The sequence below is a fragment of the Prionailurus bengalensis genome, chromosome C2 (genome assembly GCF_016509475.1).
Source record: "Prionailurus bengalensis isolate Pbe53 chromosome C2, Fcat_Pben_1.1_paternal_pri, whole genome shotgun sequence".
In the NCBI taxonomy this organism is placed as follows: domain Eukaryota; kingdom Metazoa; phylum Chordata; class Mammalia; order Carnivora; family Felidae; genus Prionailurus; species Prionailurus bengalensis.
In genome coordinates, this window is record NC_057350.1 from 75,624,780 (window position 1) to 75,647,583 (window position 22,804).

General features: G+C 39.7%; 1 protein-coding gene and 1 long non-coding RNA gene across 3 annotated transcripts in view; one reads left to right on the top strand and one right to left on the bottom strand.

Annotated features, from left to right (window-relative positions):
• Nucleotides 1-22,804, bottom strand: part of LOC122491601 (phospholipase A and acyltransferase 1) — a 76,356-nt gene that overhangs the window by 23,950 nt on the left and 29,602 nt on the right. The window contains exons 5-6 of one of the 2 annotated variants that reach the window (XR_006299389.1): nt 19,645-19,821; nt 17,783-18,541 (exon numbers count right to left, since the gene is read on the bottom strand). The gene's annotated coding sequence lies outside the window, so the exon portion shown is untranslated. Of the gene's footprint in view, nt 1-17,782; nt 18,542-19,644; nt 19,822-22,804 lie in introns of those variants that run through there. The other variant, XR_006299390.1, reaches the window with a different exon arrangement.
• LOC122491604 lies at nt 14,033-22,519 on the top strand. Its single transcript, XR_006299391.1, has 3 exons — nt 14,033-14,229; nt 20,019-20,107; nt 22,443-22,519. It is a non-coding gene; the product is annotated as an uncharacterized LOC122491604 (long non-coding RNA).

A 22,804-nucleotide genomic window follows, 5' to 3' on the forward strand; every position in this document is an offset into this window, starting at 1 on the left:
GTAATTTTGGAGACCCATACTTTATTTAGAATGGCTTCTTGAGCCCTTCACAAAAGGAGAAAAAGGATGAAACCACAAAGTTTATGTCAGAAAACGGTCTAGGCTTCACATGCCTGACCCACTCTCAGCTTGTCTGCTGCTGCACCCTCTGTGCTGAAAACAAATGTTAGTGCCTCACAGCCTGGTGGAGGACATCTGCCCAACACATCCTGGCCCATCCCTCCCAAACATTCTCATCCTGCCTGAGCCCAGGTGGTTATTAGTTTGTCTTTTAAGGTTTTCCTTCTCGAGTCCTCATTTCATTGACAAAGGCTTCAAGTAGCACTAATGCCCATGTCAATGTGGGGTGGTGGTGGTGGTTGTGGTGGTGATATGGGTTGCCCCCCCATGTGAATTCGCTTCTGCTTTGAGGAGAGCAGGCTGCAGGAGGGGTTGTTTGCCAAGTTCACCATCCCTCCATCACGTGTTCCTGCCTTGTGTTGTCTTCTTTGGCCTGTCATAACCCACCACCACACCAAGCCTCAGTTAAGGGAATAGCAGCCAAACAGGATTTTTCAAGGTGGGGTGGATATTTACTTTTTAACCTGCGGTTTTTACTGTTGTCTTTATGTCTTTTGAAGGGCACACCAGCTCAGATTATTACCATGGGTTCTCTCTGGAGTATGGAAACCAACAAAAGCCAATTCATCTCACATATTGGAGTCACACCCGTACTTCCTAACATGCAAAAGCACCTGTCCTTTAGCTTAATGTCTCCATAGGACTCCAAAACATACAGACTTCAGTTCTCAGAAGCCTGTTGTTAGGATGTAAAGAGTCACAGCTGAGTCAATGCTTGACATTTTGTATCTCATCATGTCATGTGTTTGTAATATATGTGTTAATCTTTTGAATTCACTGAAAATAAAGACTGTGCCTGATTCATTTATATCCTCCATGACTCTTAGCACAATGCTGGTACCTTATAAGCCCTAAATAAAAGTGAGTCAATGAGTGAGGTCATGATAGAAGCTGAAAATGAATGAACAGATGAGTGTTTCAACAAATAATTGAGACGATGACTCATTGATTAAGTGAATGTATATCAACAAGCTATTAAATTTGAACTCCCTTTGAAATATAAAAGACTGGGAGATGTATATTATGCATAACCAGTTATTTTTATCTTTTCTTAAACAGAGAAGGCCGAGCTGCTCTGGTTTCATCCTTTGGGGTATTTAAATACTTGACCATGTATGGCATAATCCAACTTATTGGTGCATCACTGCTCTATTGGGTATGAACCAAAATAATTTCTTCCCAGTTTTAATTGCATTTACATACTTGGTTTGTACTTGGGGGTGTGGGTCCTACACAGGATTTAATGTTTTATAAATAAATGACATTTCTCAAAACAGATGTCTGCAAACTTGGGAACTTGGCATAACTGCACACACAGCATGGAGCTAGAAATAAGTAGCTAGAGATCAGTTTTCTAGCAGTGCTGTTTTCTTCTAGATAACCTAAGATACTTGACCTCTTCAAGCATTTAGTTCTCCACTTGGAGTATGAAGAGAACTTCAGAACAGCGTAAATACAACTCAACAAGAAGTCAGTCTCCAACTATGGGCAAAAGACTAAGAAGAGATAAAAAGAAAGAGAAGTTCTGGAATTTGACCTTAAAGGGCTCAAAAACTAGAAAAACATATTGGAGCTTTACTTCTGAAGTCACGCAGAAGTTAGACACATAGACATGTCATTAGTAAAGGATTAGCATTTAAAAATTAAAAAAAAAAGACTTGCAATTAAATGATAAAAATAATCACTTACAAATAATCACTTACAAATTAAATAGCTATATGGAAGAGATATGTATAAGTTGAAAATCATTATTTCAGTCATAACTTGCTCTACAGTAAAATGATCCAACAGACTCAGGGAGTGCTTCAGAGAGCATTTATTACTATACTGCTTTCCTGGGATATTTGAGACATGAATGAGGACCACAGGTCTCTAGCATCTGGTGGGCTATCATGCACAAGAAGCACACACAGAGGGCTAAGGGGCAGCCAGGTGGGTAGAAACAGAAACTGGACTGGGAGTCAGAAAACCTAGATTCAAATTCTGCCTTTATCACTAAGAACATACTAGATCTTGCCCTTGGCCAAGCCTTTATATGCCTCTGGGAGGTCAGGCTGGCAGATCCCCATAGTTCTATGAAAATGGCTTCCGGAACAAATACTGAAGCTGCCTGTGAAAATTCCTCCCTGTTTCATGTCACCCTGCCTATATGTAACTGCACCATTCTGAGGGGGAAAGAAGAGGAAGGATGTGAGAAAGAAATGTAAAGAGGACAGAGAATTAGAGGATGAGAACCATTGGGAACCCATTTAAGGAGGATGAAGAATCATTTGTATCTTCTTAAAAATCTGAAAAGTTCTCAGTTCAAAGTCTTCACACACAGAATTGGAATGATAGTCTAGCCTGAAGCCATTCATTCTGATGGTTTAGACCCAGAAAAGAGTGTCCCCCAGAGACCTTAAATTAGAAACTTCAGGGCCTTGGGTTCACACTCTAAAAATCCAGAAATATTTCTCATTTGCATAAATCTGATCTATAATGGCTCAGACCACGTTATAAGTTAGTGCTCAGTCAGCAGCTATGAAGCACATAAACAGACCTGGCTGCAAAAGGTATTGCAAGGCAAATTTCTGGAGGTTATATGCTGACTTTTATATATGACTCCATAAATGTAAACTTCAAATAACTTCTATGTCTACACAGACCTTAGAAAGTCAAGCATACCAGACTGAAGTCTATAATGGGCTTCCTTGGGAATAGTGGCAGTTGTTCAGTTTGTAAAAGTGAATGGACCCCAAGAGAACTATTTGTGAACTCAATCCATGGATAGGATGGATAGGAACACCTGTTGAATGATTTGAGGCTTGGATTTCAAATGTTTAAGCTTGAAGTTCCCAGCGGGTATCTTATGTCGAGAATTCAAATGTCCAGGCTGAGACTACAGCTGTCAGAATACTGTGGCCAAAGCCCGGGTGTTTCCCCTGGACTGACTCTTGTTGCTAACATGGAATTAAGTTAAACACTGGGAAAATAGTGATCTGGCTTCATTATCTACCATGAGATGCTAAAGATCATAGGTAAGTTACTTTCTTTTTAAGGAGGAGAGAAAAATAACAGTTGCTTCCTGGTTACGTTCAGAAAGAGAGTTGGCAATAATAAAAATGCTACAATGGCAGAAGCAACATTTATATTTACTTTTATTTCCTTTCCAGCAGCTACAGCTCTTTGGGAATTACCAGTATCTCATGCAAGACGTAGCCATTACCTTGATGGTCTGTTTAACAAGTAAGTACTTCAGCAAAATAAACAGCATTATTTGTATTTATTTACCCATGACATTCTAGAAATGCTCATACAAATAAACGCTTTTGAGAAAGATACACCTTTACTACTGAAACCACTGTACTTGTGAATTTTTTGAAAGAGGTGTTGGCAGTAAGTGGAGGCTTGAAGTCCTGAGATTTGGCACTAAAACATCCTGATAGGAAATAAGTCTTAGCTTCATAAAATGGTCAATGTATTCTGAGTTCCTTGTAGGTTTGTGTCTTGTACATAGAAAATTGTACAAGAAACCTAGAAAGGGAAATGTTTAAAACCCAAAGGTCACTTTCCATTATTCAGCTATGTTTCACATTGACATGAAACCAGATTTTTGCTAGGTCTTTGACATGTTGAGAACAAATGCGAGCATTTAACTCTAGAAATTCTCTCAAAAGCAAGGTGTGACTCACAGCAGCTACTGCTCATTTCCTTCCTTTGCGATGACACTGCGATAAAGTATTTCTTATCCAAGAACTCAGGGCTTCATACTAACTCTTAATAAGGGAGTAAGGAGAGTGCCTCAACAGAGAGCAAAGAAAAAGAATGACATAGTCATCTCTTTTTCCTTGTTCAACAATGGGACTGTTATGAAAACAGATAAAAAAAAATCAGACAATGCAGGATATCAATAACCTTGAGAATTTCATGTAGCATCTTAAAACATGAAACAGATACATCAACCCTGTGGTAAAATTTACCAGTGTCAGAAACATAAGTGACATCAATTTCGATTCTTAGGGTGCAAATGTGTATTTGTAGTCCATTAGCCTATTTTTCTGTGCATTATTAATAGTCACATGACTGGAACATTTTGAGTCAATGATATTGCCTTTACAATGTTGGCTATTTTTAAGTACTTTGTATGATTTACTTGTGAACATGGTCGATGATGCTAAGAGGAAAAGAAGAAGAAGAAGAAGAAGAAGAAGAAGAAGAAAAACCACCAGGAACTTCCAGGAGCTAAGCTAGCAGCAGTAGCACAAAGGTGAAGGCTATGGCTATTCTCCACCACTCCCTATCCCTGGAACTTTGGCAAATTATTTATGAAATAATTTTCTGACATGAAATGTTCTCATATGGTTGTGAGGATCAGACAAAACAATGCATGTGAAGGGTACAACACAGTATGTCACACACTGTAAGCACTCACAGCAAGATGAATGATACCACCCTGCACCTAATCTCTTTTTCTTCTTTTGAAATAACTGGCTAACTCAGTGAGCCCTTGAACAGAGTTAGAATGCGTACAGCTAGGCTGATTGATTCAAAATCCAAAAACGTGGGTAGTAGTGTTTGTGTTTTTCTCCTCTGCCTTCAAACGCTATTGTTTTTCCATCACTGCAAACCCAATCATCCCACGGGCACATCACTTCCTGGTCAATATCAGGTATTAAAATGATTTCATCTTCAGACATCAAAAGTCTAGGTATCGTAAATGAACATTTCGTGTTTGCATCCAGGTCAAACTTTTTCTTCCTCTAGATCAAACCTGACCTTGAAGCAAGCAGTGGGAGAGAAGGCCATACTCTCTACTTTCCTTGGGCCCCTTGCTCAGGGAACCTTGGAACAACAAAAGCAAGTGGCCCTTTATACACTTGGGGGTATTGTAGTTTTGTCCTGTCAAGTACCCTCTAATGTGGCAGGCATCTAAACTTCAGGCAATTGGTATGGGATCACTGGTGAGTTTGGGGGTTTTTCAGATTCCTGTGAATTGCTCTGGACTAGACTCCTTCCTGACATGGGTGGTATTCTCTCCCTCTGACTCCCCAGGATTCCTTTCAACAATTGCCTGCTGGTGGTAAACACCATGAAGACTTTTTCTACTGCTTGGCTCCCTAGCCCCCGCAGACTGCCCCCACTGGGAGGATTCCTTCCAACACAGCCCCAGCCTGGCTAATTTCCATAGCTTCCACTTCACCTAATGGATAGATATATAGCTTTTTCTTGCTGCTGCCCCCCGCCCTTCTCCTCTGATACTGCAACCGAAGGTGGCAAGCCAATCTTCCCCCTCAAGACACTTCAGGTCTCTCCTCGAGTAGTTATGACCTCCCCTAATTTTGGATTGGAGTGATGCTAGGAAGATAACCATAATTCTTGCAGCTCTTAACAATTTCCTTTAAAGCATGGTTTTCTCTTATGTATTTGGCACATAGGTAATTGCTTGGGGGTAGGGGCATGGCTACACTTGAAGGACCAGTATGGATACCTCTGAGTGAGTACAACAGAGATATGGCATGACCTCTCTTTACATTCAGTTGGGATTTATCATTATCAAATATGAGATTCAGTAAAATTCCTCAGACAGAGGAAAAGCCCCATTCAACATCCTCTTAGATGTGTTCATCTCCTACTACATGTTAGGTACATAGGTGTCTGGGGCATGAAAAGACTGATCACTGAAGTATAGAGTTAGTTGGGGAGGGGGCTTCACACAAATGTATGAAGGAAATGAAAGTCAAAAGTAGTGAGTGCCAGAACATAGCAAGTGCTTTGGGAGTTCAGAGAAATGAGAGGTTATTTCTGATAATCTGGGGTTAAGGCAGAGATGGCAATGGAGAAAAGAGAGAACTACTAAGGATGGCTTCATGGAAGAAGTAACATTTGCACCAAAATAGAAAGGATGGACAGATTTCAAAAATCTTTTCCCAAAAGAAGAGCTTTTCAAGTAGAATGAGGCAGCATGAGCAAGAGAGAGCTGGGGCATGAGTTTTTCAATTTGACCACACTGTAGCATATGTGAAAAGGAACAGCAGGAGATACAATTTGAAAAGATGAGTTGGGTCAGATCATAGAACTTGACTACCAGGTTGAGAACTGTGGACATTCATCTGCAGATGTTAGTAGTCATTGACAATTGGATGATTAATATAAAATCACTCTCACCAAGGCTCTTTTCTTTCCAGGTTCCCAGGTTAGGGTGTTTAACCTCAAGCCTGAATTAGTATGGCACAAAGACAATACCATTGCATATTTAATTTTTTATGCACCTGCTTATCTATATATACCCTGCCTTATTCTTACAAGATTTTAAGGTAACACAAAGGTAGCTAATAAGACAAGCTATAGTAAAGGGGAAACCAAGCAGAATAGTAAAATGAAGTCAGAGAAGTCAATTAAGAAAATGTATGTCTTAAAGCTCAATTTGACCCTAGTAGGTATAGGAGCTATTTTGAAAGGAATTTGTTCTAGCTGCATCTCTATCCTCTTCAACAAAACCCACTCAAATTAGATCAAGAAAATAGAGATAGGAGGATGTTTATGAATATAATTCTCAAAAAAAATCTGAGAATAGAAACTCAGAAGCACCCAGTCCAGAGAAGGACTAGAACACCAAAGAGTGAAAAACAGAGGTCACTTTTTTTATTTCCAAGAAACCATCTTGTCTCTTTCTTCTCCTTTCCACTCTGTTTTCATCTGACTTAAACTCATTCGCCTTGCAAATGACTCTAAATGTTGTGTCTATTATTGAATCTCCATAACCTTTCTGTTTGTCTTTGCACAGCTAATTAGCTCAGCCTCTCGGTGTCTCATTTGCAAATATTTTGGAGAGAAAATTCATTGACCTAACTTGAGTAAGATGTCTACCTTAAGCCAGTCATTTCTGTGAATGAAAATGAGGTCATGTAATTTGGCTCCATTTAGGCCAACCATTTCAGCATGTGGAAGGAGGTACTGTCCAGAGAAAAAGGCTGTAGGAGGGACTCCATCCATTATGTAAATGCATCTCTTACATAAATTCCAACATTGCTTCAAAGAATCCTAAATTATTTTTTTTTTTTGGTTCTTGGTCCCTTTGGAGAATATCATGGAAGACAGAGATCTTTTCACCTTAAAAGCCTCATGAGGCACATTCAAAATCTTGCATGTGGTTCAGGTGGGTTCAGGAGGCTCTGGAAATTTGAGTTACATGACTTGAAAAGTCCATAATATAAAGCAAGCCACCTGTTTAGGAGAATCACACCCACATTATATCCAAATAATGCTGAAAAATTATGAGTATCCTTTGAAAATAAAAATTTGAAACTGCTAGGTTCTCCCACATAGCAGGCCCTATACTAATTTCAGTAAGGGACAGGAAATGGTATGAGACTAGATTTCCTCCCTCAACAAGCTCACAGTCTGCTGAGTGCATGTGTCAACGACTAGATTTAATGTGAGACATCCTCACTACGGGGCAGCAAAATGAGTAATGTGCTGTGGACTGTCAGAGGAGAGACTGATTAATTCTGAATAAAATATAACACTTCACAAGCTTACATTTCTCTCCATGCAACATGATTGCATATATCATCATCATTTTGAAGAAACCTGGGCAATTCAGAAAAGTTTTTTATCCTTTTTGATTCATGAAATCCACACTACTGTATGTAATATGCTATAGAGCAGAGAATGGGGGGCTTTACAGACTTAAGTTTATTTTACCACCCTGTTGCTCACAAACTATGGGTCTTTATATAAGGGGGCCCTACTTCTCTGAAGCTCAGTTTCTTCACCTGTAAAATAGAGATGAGATACCTATTTTGCATTGATTTTTAAAGAAATAACGTTTAGAGGCGCCTGGGTGGCTCAGTCAGTTGAGCGTCCGACTCTCAATTTCAGTTCAGGTCATGATGTCACAGTTTGTGGGTTCGAGCCCAGCATCGGGCTCCTCGCTGACAGTGCAGAGCCTGCTTGGGATTCTCAGTCTCCCTCTCTCTCTGCCTGTGCCCGCATTGGCTCTCTGTCCCCCTCTCTCAAATTAAATAAACATTAAGAAAAATTAAAAAAAAAAAAGAAATGATGTGTATAAGACACTTAGCATAGCCTCTGGAACATAGTAGGGGCCCTTAAACACTAGTCGTTAATTTAATAGTAAGATATACACCTTCTCTATCAGAAAGTATTAGGATTTCTAATATGGGAAAAGTTAAAATATTCTTTATGTTAGGACTCTATCAATCAGCTATTACCACATTACTACTGTATAACAAACTTCTCCCCAAAACCCGGTGGCTTACAATACCATTGCTCTGTAGATATACTGTCAGTCATCTGGTCTAGGTCAGCTGAATCTGATCTGTTTTAGGAGGTAGATCAGTTGGTCTTGCCCCAGGTTAGGGGTTTCATTCAAGTCAGCTCCACAGTTTTAATTCTGGAGCCAGGCTGGCCTAACAGACCTGAGCATGATCATAGAGAGTGAGCATTGCCAAGCAAGCAGGCCTCAAACCTCTGCTAACATCTCTTTGGTCAGAGAAAATCACAAAGCAAAACCAAAATTAAAGGGTGGTAAAGTGCACTCTACCACAATGAGGCCAATAATTCAATCTAGCACAGTCTCTGTGTAAAAGAAAAGTCAGAAGCTCAGTGAGCATCTGAGAAAGAGAGTACCGGAGAGCAGAATACACAGAGATGCAATTAGACTTCTCTCCATTATCCACAGCCTAGTCATTTGGTGTTCATCTTCTTCCTTGAGTGCATGAACGTGGGAAGAACTAGAAACACTGTAGCCTCTCTGCCTTCTGTGGCCCCAGGGCACAGTCTCCTTGCATTGACCACAGTCCACATGGTGCCTCTTCCTTGCGTGCCATGCAATGACTTCTCACACAAACCATCCAGAGTGAGCCCAGACTTTACAACTGAAGGGCACAGCCTCCAGAAGACTGCCCTTACTTTAGACCTCAGCCATAAGTTTGTGGGTCCCCATGACACCCACGAGTCTGATTAGCTGGCTGCAAAATTGGGGGGTTCTTCTTCTCCCCATAGGTTCAGTGATTCATATCAACCACTCAAAGAATTCAGGGAAGTGCTATACATATGATTCCAGTTTTATTATAGCAAAGGGATACAAATCAGAACCAGCCAAAGGGAGAGTGAGGTCTGGTGGGAGGATCCCCACACATCCATTGTCCTCTTTCTGGGGTGTCAGTTTGCCTTATCCTCCTGGCATATCAATGTGTGACAATATGCAGAGGATTGCCATACAAGGAAATCCACCTGAACCTTGGTGTCTAGAGTTTTTATTGGGGTTTCGTTATTTAGACATGATTGGTGGAATCATTTGCCATGAAGTTGATCTCAATCTTTTTATTTTTCAAATTTCTTTTTTTTTTCGAGTTTTATTTTTGAGAGAGAAAGAGAGAGGGCAAGCAGGGGAAGGACAGAGAGAGAGGGAGAGAGAATCCCAAGCAGGCTCTGCACTGCCAGCACGGAGCCTGATGTGGGGCTTGAACTCATGAACCATGAGATCAAGACCCGAGCTAAAGTCAAGAGTCGGATGCTTAAACCAGCTGAGCCATCCAGGTGCCCCAAGTTGATCTCAACCTTTGGTGTCCTGGCATCTATATGCTGGATTATCATTTTATCACCAACTCTCTTTATGCCTGCCATCTGTCATCTTATTTGCATAAACCATCATTGCTATCATGAATAAAGACACTCCTATCAACTTAGGAAATCCCAACAACTTAGAGGATACATCCCAGGAACTGGGAATAAAAGCCAACCAAATTCTTTATTACAACCCATCTTTGTCTTCCATTAGACTTCAAGTTCTTTGGGGCAGATGAGATGACCTCCTCATCTGTGCATATTTCACAGCTTGCAGCCTAGCACTGTCCCAGGGAAATATTGATTAAATTGGTGAAGGTAAAGCCTTAGGTGCACCTGGGTGGCTCATTCAGTTAAACCTCTGACTCTTGGTTTCAGCTCAGGTCGTGGTCTCGCGGTTTGTGAGTTCAAGACCTGTATCAGTCTTCATGCTGACAGTGCAGAACTTGCTTCGGATTCTCTCTCCCCCTCTCTCTCTGCCCCTTGTCTGCTCACTCTGTCTCCAAATGAATAAATAAATAAATAAATAAATAAACTTAAGCAAAAAAAAAGGTAAATTCTTAGATAGTCATAGAGCTTTAGAGTAAAAGAGTTGGAAGAGACTTTGGAGATCATTTAGATATTCCAACACATTCATTTTATACATGAGAAAAATGAAGTACCAGAGGGTTCAGGTACCCAAGAACCCAGTGAGCAAACTGAAGACCTACTTTAGAGTTTTATCATCCCAGACTGGACACCTGCTCCTACCACCCTACCCCTTCATTCATGAACAAAACCTCAGCATACACACTCTTTCTTCCTTACATCAAAGAAACCAATGATTTGCTATGAAAAAGGAAAAGGTATCAGCTATGAAGACAAGAAGTGAAACACGACTCATGTGTAAACCTTTGATGTAGTGTATCTAATTCCTGACTTTTCCATGCTTCTTCCCTGCACTGCCCTAAGAAGTAAAGTACATTCCATTTTCAATAGCTTGTTAGAACATATGGCTCCTAAGAAGAATGCAGTCTGTTGTTTTGTTGTTCTGTTTAATCTCGGCCTATCGCCTATCCTTTAAATTAAAAAAAATACATAAACTCTAGGATCAAAGTTATAATACATTTTAATACTCTCATCTGGAAGCAAGACTGTTTTGAGTTATTTTTCCTAACCAAGCTTAATACACTCTAGCAGTTCTCCCTTTACATACTTATCCAGCAGGGAACAGAACACACCTCTGTCATCTATCCTGGTACACTAAAGTGCTCAGAGAATGTTGGATGAATGAATAATAAAATCAGTACTTAAAAAATAGTCTCCAGCATATGAAGATTAATCTAGCCTGATGCCTCTTACTCTCCTTATCTTAAACTCTCTGCCTTCCTACTAGCACTGAGAGATCATAGTACTGCTTATCCATGTGGAAAGCCACCTTTCTATTTTACATACCTTTCCTGGTTGTCTTGTTGTGAAGAAAATATATGCACCATGAAATATGGTAAATGTATTATTTATAGAGCTTTTAAACCTATTACTTTTTGTTTCTGAAGGTAAAACAAAAGCATGGAAGAGGCAAAGGCTGGTAGCATTGGATATACACCTAAGCAATGTGCTTCCCTAGATGTAAACCCTGAGTTCATGTTTGCTGAATCTGAATCCTAACGAAAGTCTCAAGATAACAGGCATCTCAATCTTCTATTGTCAATAATGAAACCGTAATAGGGGAAAATGCATTTGTCTTTCAGTGAGTTCAACTCATGCCTACCCCAAACTGGTCCTTACCGACCGGCAGGACAGCTCCTCTCTCCCCCTTTGTTGCTCTCAGTCTTTTTGAACACCTGTTTCACCTGCATTGTGCAAATCTGTGCATTTCTCTATGTGAAGCAGCAGCCCTGGTATTATGAGGTCTACAGATACAGGTAAAGTTCAGTTTTTTTAGTTTTCCTTTCTGAAGGTGATACGAGTGCCCAATGTCACTGTACAACTTGGTTGAACATACACCCTAAATTTTTAATTAACAACAGTTGGGTCTCCAGGGTTCTATGCTACCAATGTCAGGATAGAACACCAAACACAGTTAATAGGTGGAGTTCTGGGGTGAGCCATGTCAGTGGGGCGGGGGGTAAGATCTTCACATCGGTTGTTAATGTGTAGACTAAATGTGTTTACTAAATGAATGCATTCATTCCCTGGTGGTTTGGATATCATATAGACCAGAGGTCAGCAAACGTTTCTTACATAGGGCTAGACAGTAAATACTTTAGGCTCTGTGGACTAAACAGTGTCTGCTGCAATTACTCAGTACTACTGTTGTAGTGAAAAGCAGACATAGACAATCAATAAAAAGTAGGTGTGACTATGTTCCAATAAAACTTTATTTACAAAAAGAGGTGTTGAGTTGGATTTGGCCTATGGAATTAGTCAGCTGGCCCCTGATTTACAAGAGAGATTGGCTTAAATTAGCTTGAGTTTTTCAAAAGAATGTTAAAATTAAAATGTTTGTTGATGGTATCATTGTTCTCATTGCTTTGAACACTAGACTCGGGGCAAATCTTTATCACCCCGGGTTTTAATTTCTGTAAGGATAAATTAAGGGTAAAATGTGGGGAACTATACCATAGGTATTCAAACTATTTTTTTCTGAAAAGGCCTGCCTGACCTCCAAAAGGAAAGGCAGAAAAGGGGCTGCTCTTTTTGAGGTAAGGCTTGGACAAACTCCCCTTCACAGACTCCATGATGCTCCTGAGGCACCGGAGCCCCAGCAACCAGTGAAAGATTGAAAACTACTGAATGATGTCTAAGATTGCCATTTATACCCTAAATTCAGCAATTCAAGTATTATTGCTTGGAGTAGAGAATTCATTTTTGTCTCAAAACCAGATTTTTCTCCTCATCGGAAGGCATATATTCAGATAAGTAAAATTCTGAATCTGGGAGACAAGTAGGGATAGCTAAATGGATGATGGCTAGGTAGTCCTGCCTTTATCACTAACCATGCAACACTAGACCTTAACTCTCTTATCTGCAATGTAAGTATAACAGATTAAATATATTTTTGTGTTAAACTCTATAATTCAGGCCTTCTGGTCTATCTGTCCCCTTTGTGCAAAAACATTTTGTGACTACTGATTATTTGTTTCATTAATGTACTCAGCAAACATTAATTGAACATCTACCATATGTCAAACACATTGCGGGACCCTAGGGAACCAAAGATATTAAGAGTTAAGTCTATTTATTGGGAACTAATTTCATCTATAAACAGTTACAAGAGTAAAAAGTTTCAAGCTGAACAAGAAAGCTGATACAAACTAATTTGCGAGTGTGGAGATTAAAAAAAAGAAACATTGCAAATAGATCAATCTGGACTGGGAAGGCTCATCTTTTAAACAAATGTTTTTCTGAGCAACTATTCTGTGGCATTTCTGTGCTAGGTGTTAAGGCATTGTAAATTTGGGTAAAATCACAACAAAGTAAACCCAAAAGAGAAATTCCATATTCAAGGAACTTTCATCCCAGGGGTGGAAAATAAAAACATGTGAACGAATAATTGCAGAACAATGAGCTAAATACAGCACTAGAAGCAAGAACAGAGAGCAGTAGGCAAACTTTCCAGTGAACTAAAGACAACAGAGGGATGGAGACGGAATAGAGTATTCGACCCAGGCATGTGCAAACCGTAGTACTTGGGGAACAGAAAAATTTCCTATGTGTTTGGAGTATAAGGAGCAGAGAAGGGCTGGCAAAAGATAAGGGCAGGAAGCCAGATTCGAAGATTTCTGGGCTTGCCTGAGAAGTTGGCATTTAATTTATTAGCAAACTAGAGCCACTGACGCTCAGAAACAGGAGAGGGTCATTCTTGGATCCTCAGGAAGAGAGTGATATGGAGCAGGCAGATTCATACTCAGGACCTAAGGTAGTAGGCTTATATTAGTCCTCAGAAGAGAAAACCACACATACATACTCTCTCTCTCTCTCTCTCTCTCTCTCTCACACACACACACACATGTGCCCACCACAACCCTCCCCCAACACGCACGAATGCACACACATGGGCAGCCATGGTTCATTTGTTCTGAACTGAAAGGGATTTCATAGAAAATTATCATCCAAGCCCTTTCAACACAAATCACTTGTTCTAAATGGTATGATAGACAAAGAATAATTTTGACTTGTTCTAATTGTTATTTCTGCTTTGTCATTGCAAGAGGTGAACAAAATATGTCTTGATAGTTACGGGCTGGGACAATCTGAAAGCTGAGACCCCATGGCAGTGATAAACTTTTTTTGTTTTCCCGCCACCTGAATAAAAATAGAATAGAAAATCCCATAAATGTTGGCGATTCTCTTGTAGTAAGTGCTTTCTGGACAACCAAAGTAATTTCTCAATGAATGTGAGTTTGGAGAGAAATGGGACTGAAAATGCAATGCTGATTCCTGGTTCAGTTTTAAGTTTTGAGAGTACCACACTGTGGCCCCTCACCACCATCAACTGTGTCACAGCAGCGTTTATCTTCTCTAAGGGAAAGCCATTTCGAAAACCCATCTACACAAACTGTGAGTATATGAAATTTAATTTTCCTTCCATTTCCCCACCCTCCCCAGAGTTGCAGTTCAGTGGTACAGTGATGGCTGAACTCTGGAATGAAGTATCTACAAATGGTTGTATAATGCTTTTGTGACTTGCTCTCATTCTTACAAGCTCTCCCTCTAGTTATCCACCATTTTTTTTGTTATTTTCTTTCACTTTCTGTATTTTCTCAGCTTTATCTTGCAATTAAAAAAGAGGGGCGCCTGGGTGGCTCAGTAGGTTAAGCGTCTGACTTCGGCTCAGGTCATCATCTTGCAGGTCCTGAGTTTGAGCCCCACATCAGGCTCTGTGCTGACAGCTCAGAGCCTGGCGTCTGTTTCAGATTCTGTGTCTCCCTTTCTTTCTGCCCCTCCCCCACTTGCACTCTGTCTCTCTCTCCCAAAAATAAATACACTTAAAAAAATATTTTTTAAATGTATTTCCATTTAAATTTTTTTTTTTTAAATGGAGTATTGAAGGATAATTTTCATGAGTGGTAGAAACCTGGGCAGGAAACTCCTTATGTGCAGATACACACATGCATTATTAAATAGTTACGAGTCCTGTCCTGTTGTGAGTCATCAAGAATGATTGTGAGTATATATATCCTGATACTTTGTAAAAGACTTTTCTAACCATTCAGATACAACTTGACCTCTTTGTAGCTTCACAACATTGGGCAAGTCACTTTAATCTGTGCATTTCTTGAATCACCAGTGAGGATGAACACATTTTCATGATTTTAGCCATCTCTTCTTCTCTGAATTTCCTACGTACATTTTTATCCATTCTTTTCCAACATGGTCACTCTTCTATGTCTTATTTATTTGTATGAGTTGTTTATTCCTTTGCGATTTTCTTCCCATCACCTTTAGGCACAGAGAGGTTTTTCCCATGGCAAAATCAGGTAGATTAGCATTTCTCTTTTTAAATTTCTTTTAATGCTTTTTAAATCTAATTTCATCATACAGTTTGAAGTAGAGATCCAACTACTTTACCTAACTAGTCGCTCGTTTTCCCAGCAGAATTTATTACTTAATATTTCTTTTCATCATTTATTTCTCAACTGATTATATGCCACTTTTACCATACCTACATATTCATGTATATTATGGCTTCATTATATACATATTTTATATTATGTGAGTTTTTATGTTATATACTAACATATTAATTTATATACAATTAATTAGTTCCTAGACTATCTTTTCTGTCTCATTAACATGCCAGCTTATTCTTGGTCTATCACTATACTTTAAAAATTATAGTTTCATTTATTTAGCTACAGTTTTATAATAAGTTTTAATAAGCAGTTAGATTGATGTATCTTCATTACTCTTCAGTTTTCAAACATTTTTTACTTCTCTTTCTTGTTAATCTTTCCAGATAAACTCTAGAATAAATTGTAAGGCTTTTTTAAAATTCCTTTTTTGAATTTTGATACTTGGGGAAATTGTAATGTTTACACAATTAAGTCCTCAGTTTTAAAGACATATTATATTATGCTTCTCCATTTCTTCATTCTTTATTTAAAAAAATTTTTTTTAATGTTTGTTTTTGAGAGAAAAGAGGGCACGGCAAAGAGAAAGCCGAAGCAGGCTCCATCCAGGCTCTGTGCTGTCAGCACAAACCCCTAGATGGGGCTTGAACTCAGGAACTGTGAGATCATGACCTGAGCTGAAGTCGGACACTCAACCAACTGAGCCACCCAGGCCCCTCAAATTTTATAGCTTTTTGATATCTGCATTTCCTGTTGGATTGATTTTGCGTGTGTGGGTAGTGGTTTGTTAGGTTTATTATTAGGCTTGAAAACTCTTACTTTTTCTTTCCTGGGGAAAAAAAAACCTTTATAGATGCAAATGGTCTATTCTTGACAATTTGCAAGAACCCAGTAAAATAATCTGGCTCTATATCCTTCCTTTGAAAGAATTGTTTTTTTTTTAAAGGACTAATTTGTTACCCTCTTTCTATTATTATATTATATTATATTATATTTTATTTTATTTTATTTTATGTTTTAATGTTTATTTACTTTTGAGAGAGAGAGAGACAAAGTGTGAGTGGGGGAGGAACAGAGAGGGAGACACAGAATGCAAAGCAGGCTCCAGGCTCTGAGCTATCTGCACAGAGCCTCACAGGGAGCTCAAACTCAGGGGCTGCGAGATCATGACCTGAGTTAAAGTCGGACAGTTAGCTGATTGACCCACCCAGGTGCCCCAAATTATCTTGTTTTTAAACTGTGTTTTCACATAACAAGTTTTCCCCCAGATATTTCTAGTTCATTGAAATTATTGAGTCTCAGCATAAGATTTTGAGTCATATGTTCTTATAATGTTATTGCCTTTTATAACTCTTTTAATATTCTCATCCTGTATGTGTTACCTTTCATATATTCTTACAAGAACTATATTTTTGCTGGTTTTCTTTAAAAGACCAGTTCTCAGATTTAATAAATTCTGTATGCTTTCTCTTTTCTAACTTATTAATTTTTGCTTTTTTCATTCTTTTTCTTCCTTCTTACTTTCTCTGAAAAAATTGTAATGTTTGAATTGACTTTATAATGTAAGTATTTTCTTTTGATTCTTGTGAAACAAGAAAATCATTCAAGATCAACAAAGTTTCGGCCACGTTCTTTACATTTTCACATGTCTCTATGACTTGATTTCTTCTCTGACCCACCTAGTTTTCAGAATAGAGAGGTTTCCTTTTCTTTTCTTAAAAAAATTTATTTTATTTTTTTTTTTCAACGTTTATTTTGGGGACAGAGAGAGACAGAGAGAGACATGAACGGGGGAGGGGCAGAGAGAGAGGGAGACACAGAATCGGAAACAGGCTCCAGGCTCCGAGCCATCAGCCCAGAGCCTGACGCGGGGCTCGAACTCACGGACCGCGAGATCGTGACCTGGCTGAAGTCGGACGCTTAACCGACTGCGCCACCCAGGCGCCCCGAGAGGTTTCCTTTTCAAGTGGAAAGAGATTTCGTTTTCATTCCTCTAGTCCTCTTTATTCAACAGTCTGAAAATGGACTTGATTTGCTTTTTTTTGTCCCAGCTGATGTTTTAAATTTTGCGTTAAATCTGTATGTTAGAAGGGATTTTTTATTAAATTTAGTTAATAATTTCTAGTTTTATTGTCCTGATCAGAGAACCTGGCCTGTAAAATTTCTGCTCTGGGGAATTTACTATAGTTTTGGCATCCTATGGCATAACCTGTAATCTGTAATTTTCTAAATAAGTCATAGATATTAGAAAAGTAAGCCCCATTCCTATTCCTAAATTAGAAACATACCTTTACTATGTTAAACTAGTTTTAGTAATTATTTACCATTCTATCTATTGTCATTACCACACCCCATTTTTTTTGGTACAGCTGTTTTTTCAAAGGTTTTGAGAGCATGCTAAGACCTTTCTTTCATTTTATATTTTCTATAAACTTCTTCCTGATTTTCTTATGATATTTTTTAGTTTTGATTCAGTGTTTGATAATGTCCTTGGCTCTTGTCACAACAAATCAAGATTCTGCTTTATGTTTTAAGGTAAATCACTTATAGTCCTTTTTTTGATTGTGAATGTATTTTACAAGGAGGATATGATATATTACTTTGGCAAGTACTTTAGTTTGAACAGTAACTACAAAGCTTTTTATATACATTGAATTAAGTGAGAACCGAATTAGTTACATCATAGTGACTTAAAGCTTGTGGGTAAACTCAAGTCCTACATGGAAAATAACTGAAAATCTTAAGTTAAAAACAAGTTTTATAAACAAATATTCTAACAGTCTCTTAATAAGCCATTTAGTCTCAAAAGTCCTTGGAACTTTCTATTACAATATCAAGCAATTTTATTTTCAACTCTGTATCTTTCTTGATAGCCTTTGGCAGATCAACTTTATAATGAGACGATCTAGAAAGAATACAAACTTAATCTTTATGGAAAAAGATGTGACTATTTGCAAACCCTTCCCTTCCTTGCAATCTGTAGTGTCTTGCCCAGGACATGTCTTCCCAAATGACGTGTGCAAAAAGAGTACCATTCTTTCAAGCTTCCTCATCAACAGCAACTGATCTAGGGAGGCAACACTCACTTCCATTCATTATGTTCTCCAATCAAAGCTGAATTACATGAAGGCCTTATAATTTTCCTTCCACACTGGTCATTCGTGTGCCCACCTGGCCTGCTTTTCAGATCATTAGTCTAAGGACAGTGTGATGTGTCCAGCACTCCACTCAGTTGCTGTGACTACCAGGCCTTCGTCAGGATGGACACTTGGGGCATCATCTTCCCAACCTCTGGGTCCCTGGGACATGGAAACAATGACATAAATGAAAAATCCACACAGCCATCTCCTGAGCTCTTCTTACCCAACTGTATACATTATTTGGGGAAATAAGCGATCCTGGTGCCCCTGCTTTTTCTTCTCTATGCTTCACACCCCTCCCAAGCAAGCCTGGCTCTTCTTCTGGGAGGTGTGGCATCTAGCTGTATATATCAAGTGAAGCTTGGATGAATATGAGGGGGTGCGTAGGTGCACAGGGGTGAAACAGCTTTGATGTCTTCACAAAAATAGGGCCAGCTGCAGAGGCACTGTCATCTCCGATTTTTGGTTGGTATAGAGTTGGGGGCTGGCAGGCCATAAACCTTGGAATAAACGAGGTAGAGGGAATACAAGAGAACATCCAGTTTGTTCATAAATTTTAGAGCGTGTTAGGATCCTTTATATCATGGCAACACTGATGAAATCCAATTGTTTGGGCCTGAAGGTGCTAACCTCATCAGAAAACCTTTGTAAGGCCCATCTACAAAGTGTGTAAAAGCTCTGTGGATGCAGACGTGGGTAGGGCTGGAGGGATAAAAACAGTGGTGTTGGCACAGTGCATCCTGGGAAGTTTAAGCTTCCTAAAGCAAAGCCATTCGGGCAGGTTGGAGAGAAAGAACCCAGGAGATGTACATGATAGCTCCTCATTCTTTCAATTCAGAGTCCTACAGAAGGGCATACAAAGTCACTTTTAAGTGGTTATAGTCTAGTAGATGCATAAAGGAAGATCTTGCAAAGCAAGGTGTTACATAACCCTATGAAAGAAAACTTTGTGAGAGAGGCCTGGGTAGGCCTTAAAAAGAACGTGGTATCTGAATTGGGCTTTTTAAGAAAAATTTAAGAAAAACTGCCAAGACATAAAGAATATCCGCTACACAGGGTACTTCGTGAACAAAGTCCTCTGTGGAGGTAGCAGGTTTGTGATTTAACCCCCCTCCAACACATAAGAAAGAGCAATAAGAGACTAGAACAGAAAGGCAGATGGAAATTGGATTCTATTCAAGGAAGGCCTTGAATGTCAGTTGAAGACCCTTGGACTTTATTCTCCAGGCAACAAAGAATGCAATGATACTAAGAGGACTGACCGTTCATCCATTCATGCACAATTCACCAGACACGCAGTGATAAAGCATTGGGGCTTCTCTGGTGACCCTTCACGTAGGTTGGTCACTGCAGGGCGTCCCGGCCCTCCTGGACTTCTCAGCTGACATGACTCCTTTATGGAGTGTCCTGTATTAGATCAGCAGTTTTCCATAGCACGCCTTTCAAAGGAAAGATGTGAAGCTGTCACCTTTGTCTGGTAAGCATTAGAACATATTTTAAAACATATGAGGATCTATCAAAACATCTGAAGATATAGCCGATATTTGCCCAACAGAGATAATTGATTCTGCAGTGTGTGCCAAATTATATGAAACATTCGTTTAGCATCTAAAAATAACGTTTGGTGTTTCTTCAGATATATTCTCATTTCTGCTGATATCTGCCTTGGGCCTCACAGTTTTCATTCTGTTTTCTGACTTTCAAGATATATATCGTGGAATGGAGGTAAGCGGTATTCATTTCCACCTCTGGAGTGACTCATATGTGCAATGGGACCATATTTGCACTGTAATTGGCAAGTCAGGTATTACCGTATTCTCTCCAACCATTTCATGTTGTTGAGGCTATTCTGACTTCCTAGAGGAACAAATAACTCATCACACGTATGTTAACCTCTGCTTGTTCCCATATCATCTGTATTATCAATCTAGAACATTTATCCTATTCACACCTAAAAATGCTGTTTGGAATACTTTATTCATCCATGTTATGCTAATATGATAAATTGTGCTAATTCAGTAATTCTTCAAGTGTCGTTTTTTAAACATATAGTAGAAATCCTTTATAATGTAGTTGTAAGGAGTAAGAAAAAGTAGACTTGTAGGCCAATCAGGTTCTGTCTGTCAGACATTGACTATGGGGAGATTTATTTCAGTGGGCATCACTTAATCCAAAGGGTGGTGGGTTAAAATAAAATTTAAGAAGAGGTCATTGAACCCATTCTTAGAGCCAGCATTGTGGGAGAAATGAAAGAGAGGGATTGACTCTTGACTTGCAGTCTATAGTTTTGTTGAGGACATTGTGTCCTATGCGAGTGAAATGATGACATGGCCACCTGGGACCACCTGTGCTTGTAGAGGGTGTGGAGAGAAGTGGGAAGAACACAGGAAGGAGGAGCTCTCACGGGGCCTGTACGCTGTACCATCATGGAGGGCCTCATGGAGGAGGCTCAACTTGATCTGGGTCCACAGGATAGGCTGGATTTTGCTAGGTAGGAGGTAAGGGTATTTCAAACCAGGAGAACAGCCTGAGCACAAGCAGAGAGGGCTGCAAGAATCTCTTTTGTCTTGGAAATGCAAAAGAATGTAAGGTGGCTGAAATAAAAATCGAAAGCAAGACTTGTTTCACAGAATGCTTGGAAGATTGGCAAAGCCTGAGGCAACATGCTGCGGAATGTGAGGAAGGCGTGGTGTGGCTGGACAAAGGTGGCCAGGGGAGTTTGGGCTTTCTCCTGAGAGCAACAGAGAGTCATTGAAGATATCTGAGCAGGCTTTCCAGCAGGGCTTTTAGGACAGCCTAATTACGTGATGGCAGCCTAATTACGTGATGCTATATGCTTGAGCAGAAAGTCTACGGAGGGAGATGCAGTTAGGAAATGAGAACCTAGACCATTTAGTCACTTACAAGACATTATGAAGCTCCAGAGCATGCTTGGCACTAGCGAGCCCAAGATGTGTAAGGCGTGGGCACAGCTCTCAAGTAGTTCAGAGGCTAGGAGGGAAGACCATCCCGTGGGCAGATAATTCCAAAGCAGTGTGACAAGTGTTTTCCAGGCCAAGGGATGGAGAGGAGTCCTCTCAGATCAGGGCAGGAGCAGCAGGGAGGGGAAGGATCAGGTTCTCCACTACGCTCTGACCCACTGCCAGATCTCACAACGGTCTCCAGACAGCTCTGCACCCAGGTGCTCTGTCTCACAACCTGAGAAAGGCAGTCTCTACATGAAAGGAGAAAATAAAGCGCAATAATCTGCTGGGGATGCAAATTGACTGGGGATGAGAATTGCAAGGGGGCAATCAGATGCTGTGGAGGATCTGTGGTTTTAGTCCTAACAACAGCTCAGCCCCCATGTTTGACTTTGGGATCAGAAAGGGGGTTGTGGGAGTAGTCTTTTGCCACTGATGCCAGCATGGGAAGTTGTAGTGTTAATACCTATCAGTTCATCATAATTGGTGGCCAATAGGTACCCTTGAATCCTTAAAAGGAGCTGGGTTGTGTGCGTTCAACGTTGATCAAGCCATTAGACTTAGGACTGGGAACCTTGGTTCAGAGTTTCCACCTAGTATCAAAAGTAACTGGTAACCTCTGTGCCCTTTATGTTTTACTCATACGTCAATTTCACTGAATGAATGAACTCCAAGTAGATTTTAACTTTGGGAGGATTAGAAGTGATAGCATTATTAGATGAATGATTTAATCCTGATCCTCTTACCTCCATTTGAAAAGATAAAAATGAAGAGAGACACACAGGTTCCAAAGTGTTTTGTCCCATGTCTGTGACCCATGGCACATTTTACCGAATGTTTACTCTCAGGCAGTGGAGGAAACACAGGCCAAGAGGCAGTCAGTTCTCATTTGAATTCTGGCTCTGTTTATTGATTGGCTTTGCATCCTTAGGCAACGCACTGACCTCATCTGTGAAGTGGAGAAAGCAATGCCTACCCTCCAAGCTCAGAGAGCTGTTACAAATACATAAATTAAATAAGATAATTAATGTTTATGTGTGTGTGTTTTCAAAATTTAAGGTCTGCATGGTATAAAGCTAAGATTCTTTTTTTAACAGTTCATCCCAACACTGACATCATGGAGGGTTTCGATTTTGGTGGCAGCCCTCACCCAATTCTGTGTAGCCTTCCGCGTAGAGGTAAATTTCTGTACATCTCTTACACTTTTTCCGGGAAAATAAACAAATAAAGGGTCTCATTCTCAACAGGTACCTGTTTTTTAGATGGACCGTTTTTGTCTCCCAAAGTGATAATTAATGGTTTGTAAGAACTGTGCATGTTCTCTTTGGGGGAAACTCTTGCAGAGTGATTTAAACTTCTCTAAAGGCTGCATAGAAATGTTCTCAGGATCCATGTTTAGCATGGAAGGCAAAACATCAAATTAACTCTAATTTTTGTCTCCCATGAAGGCATCGTAGTG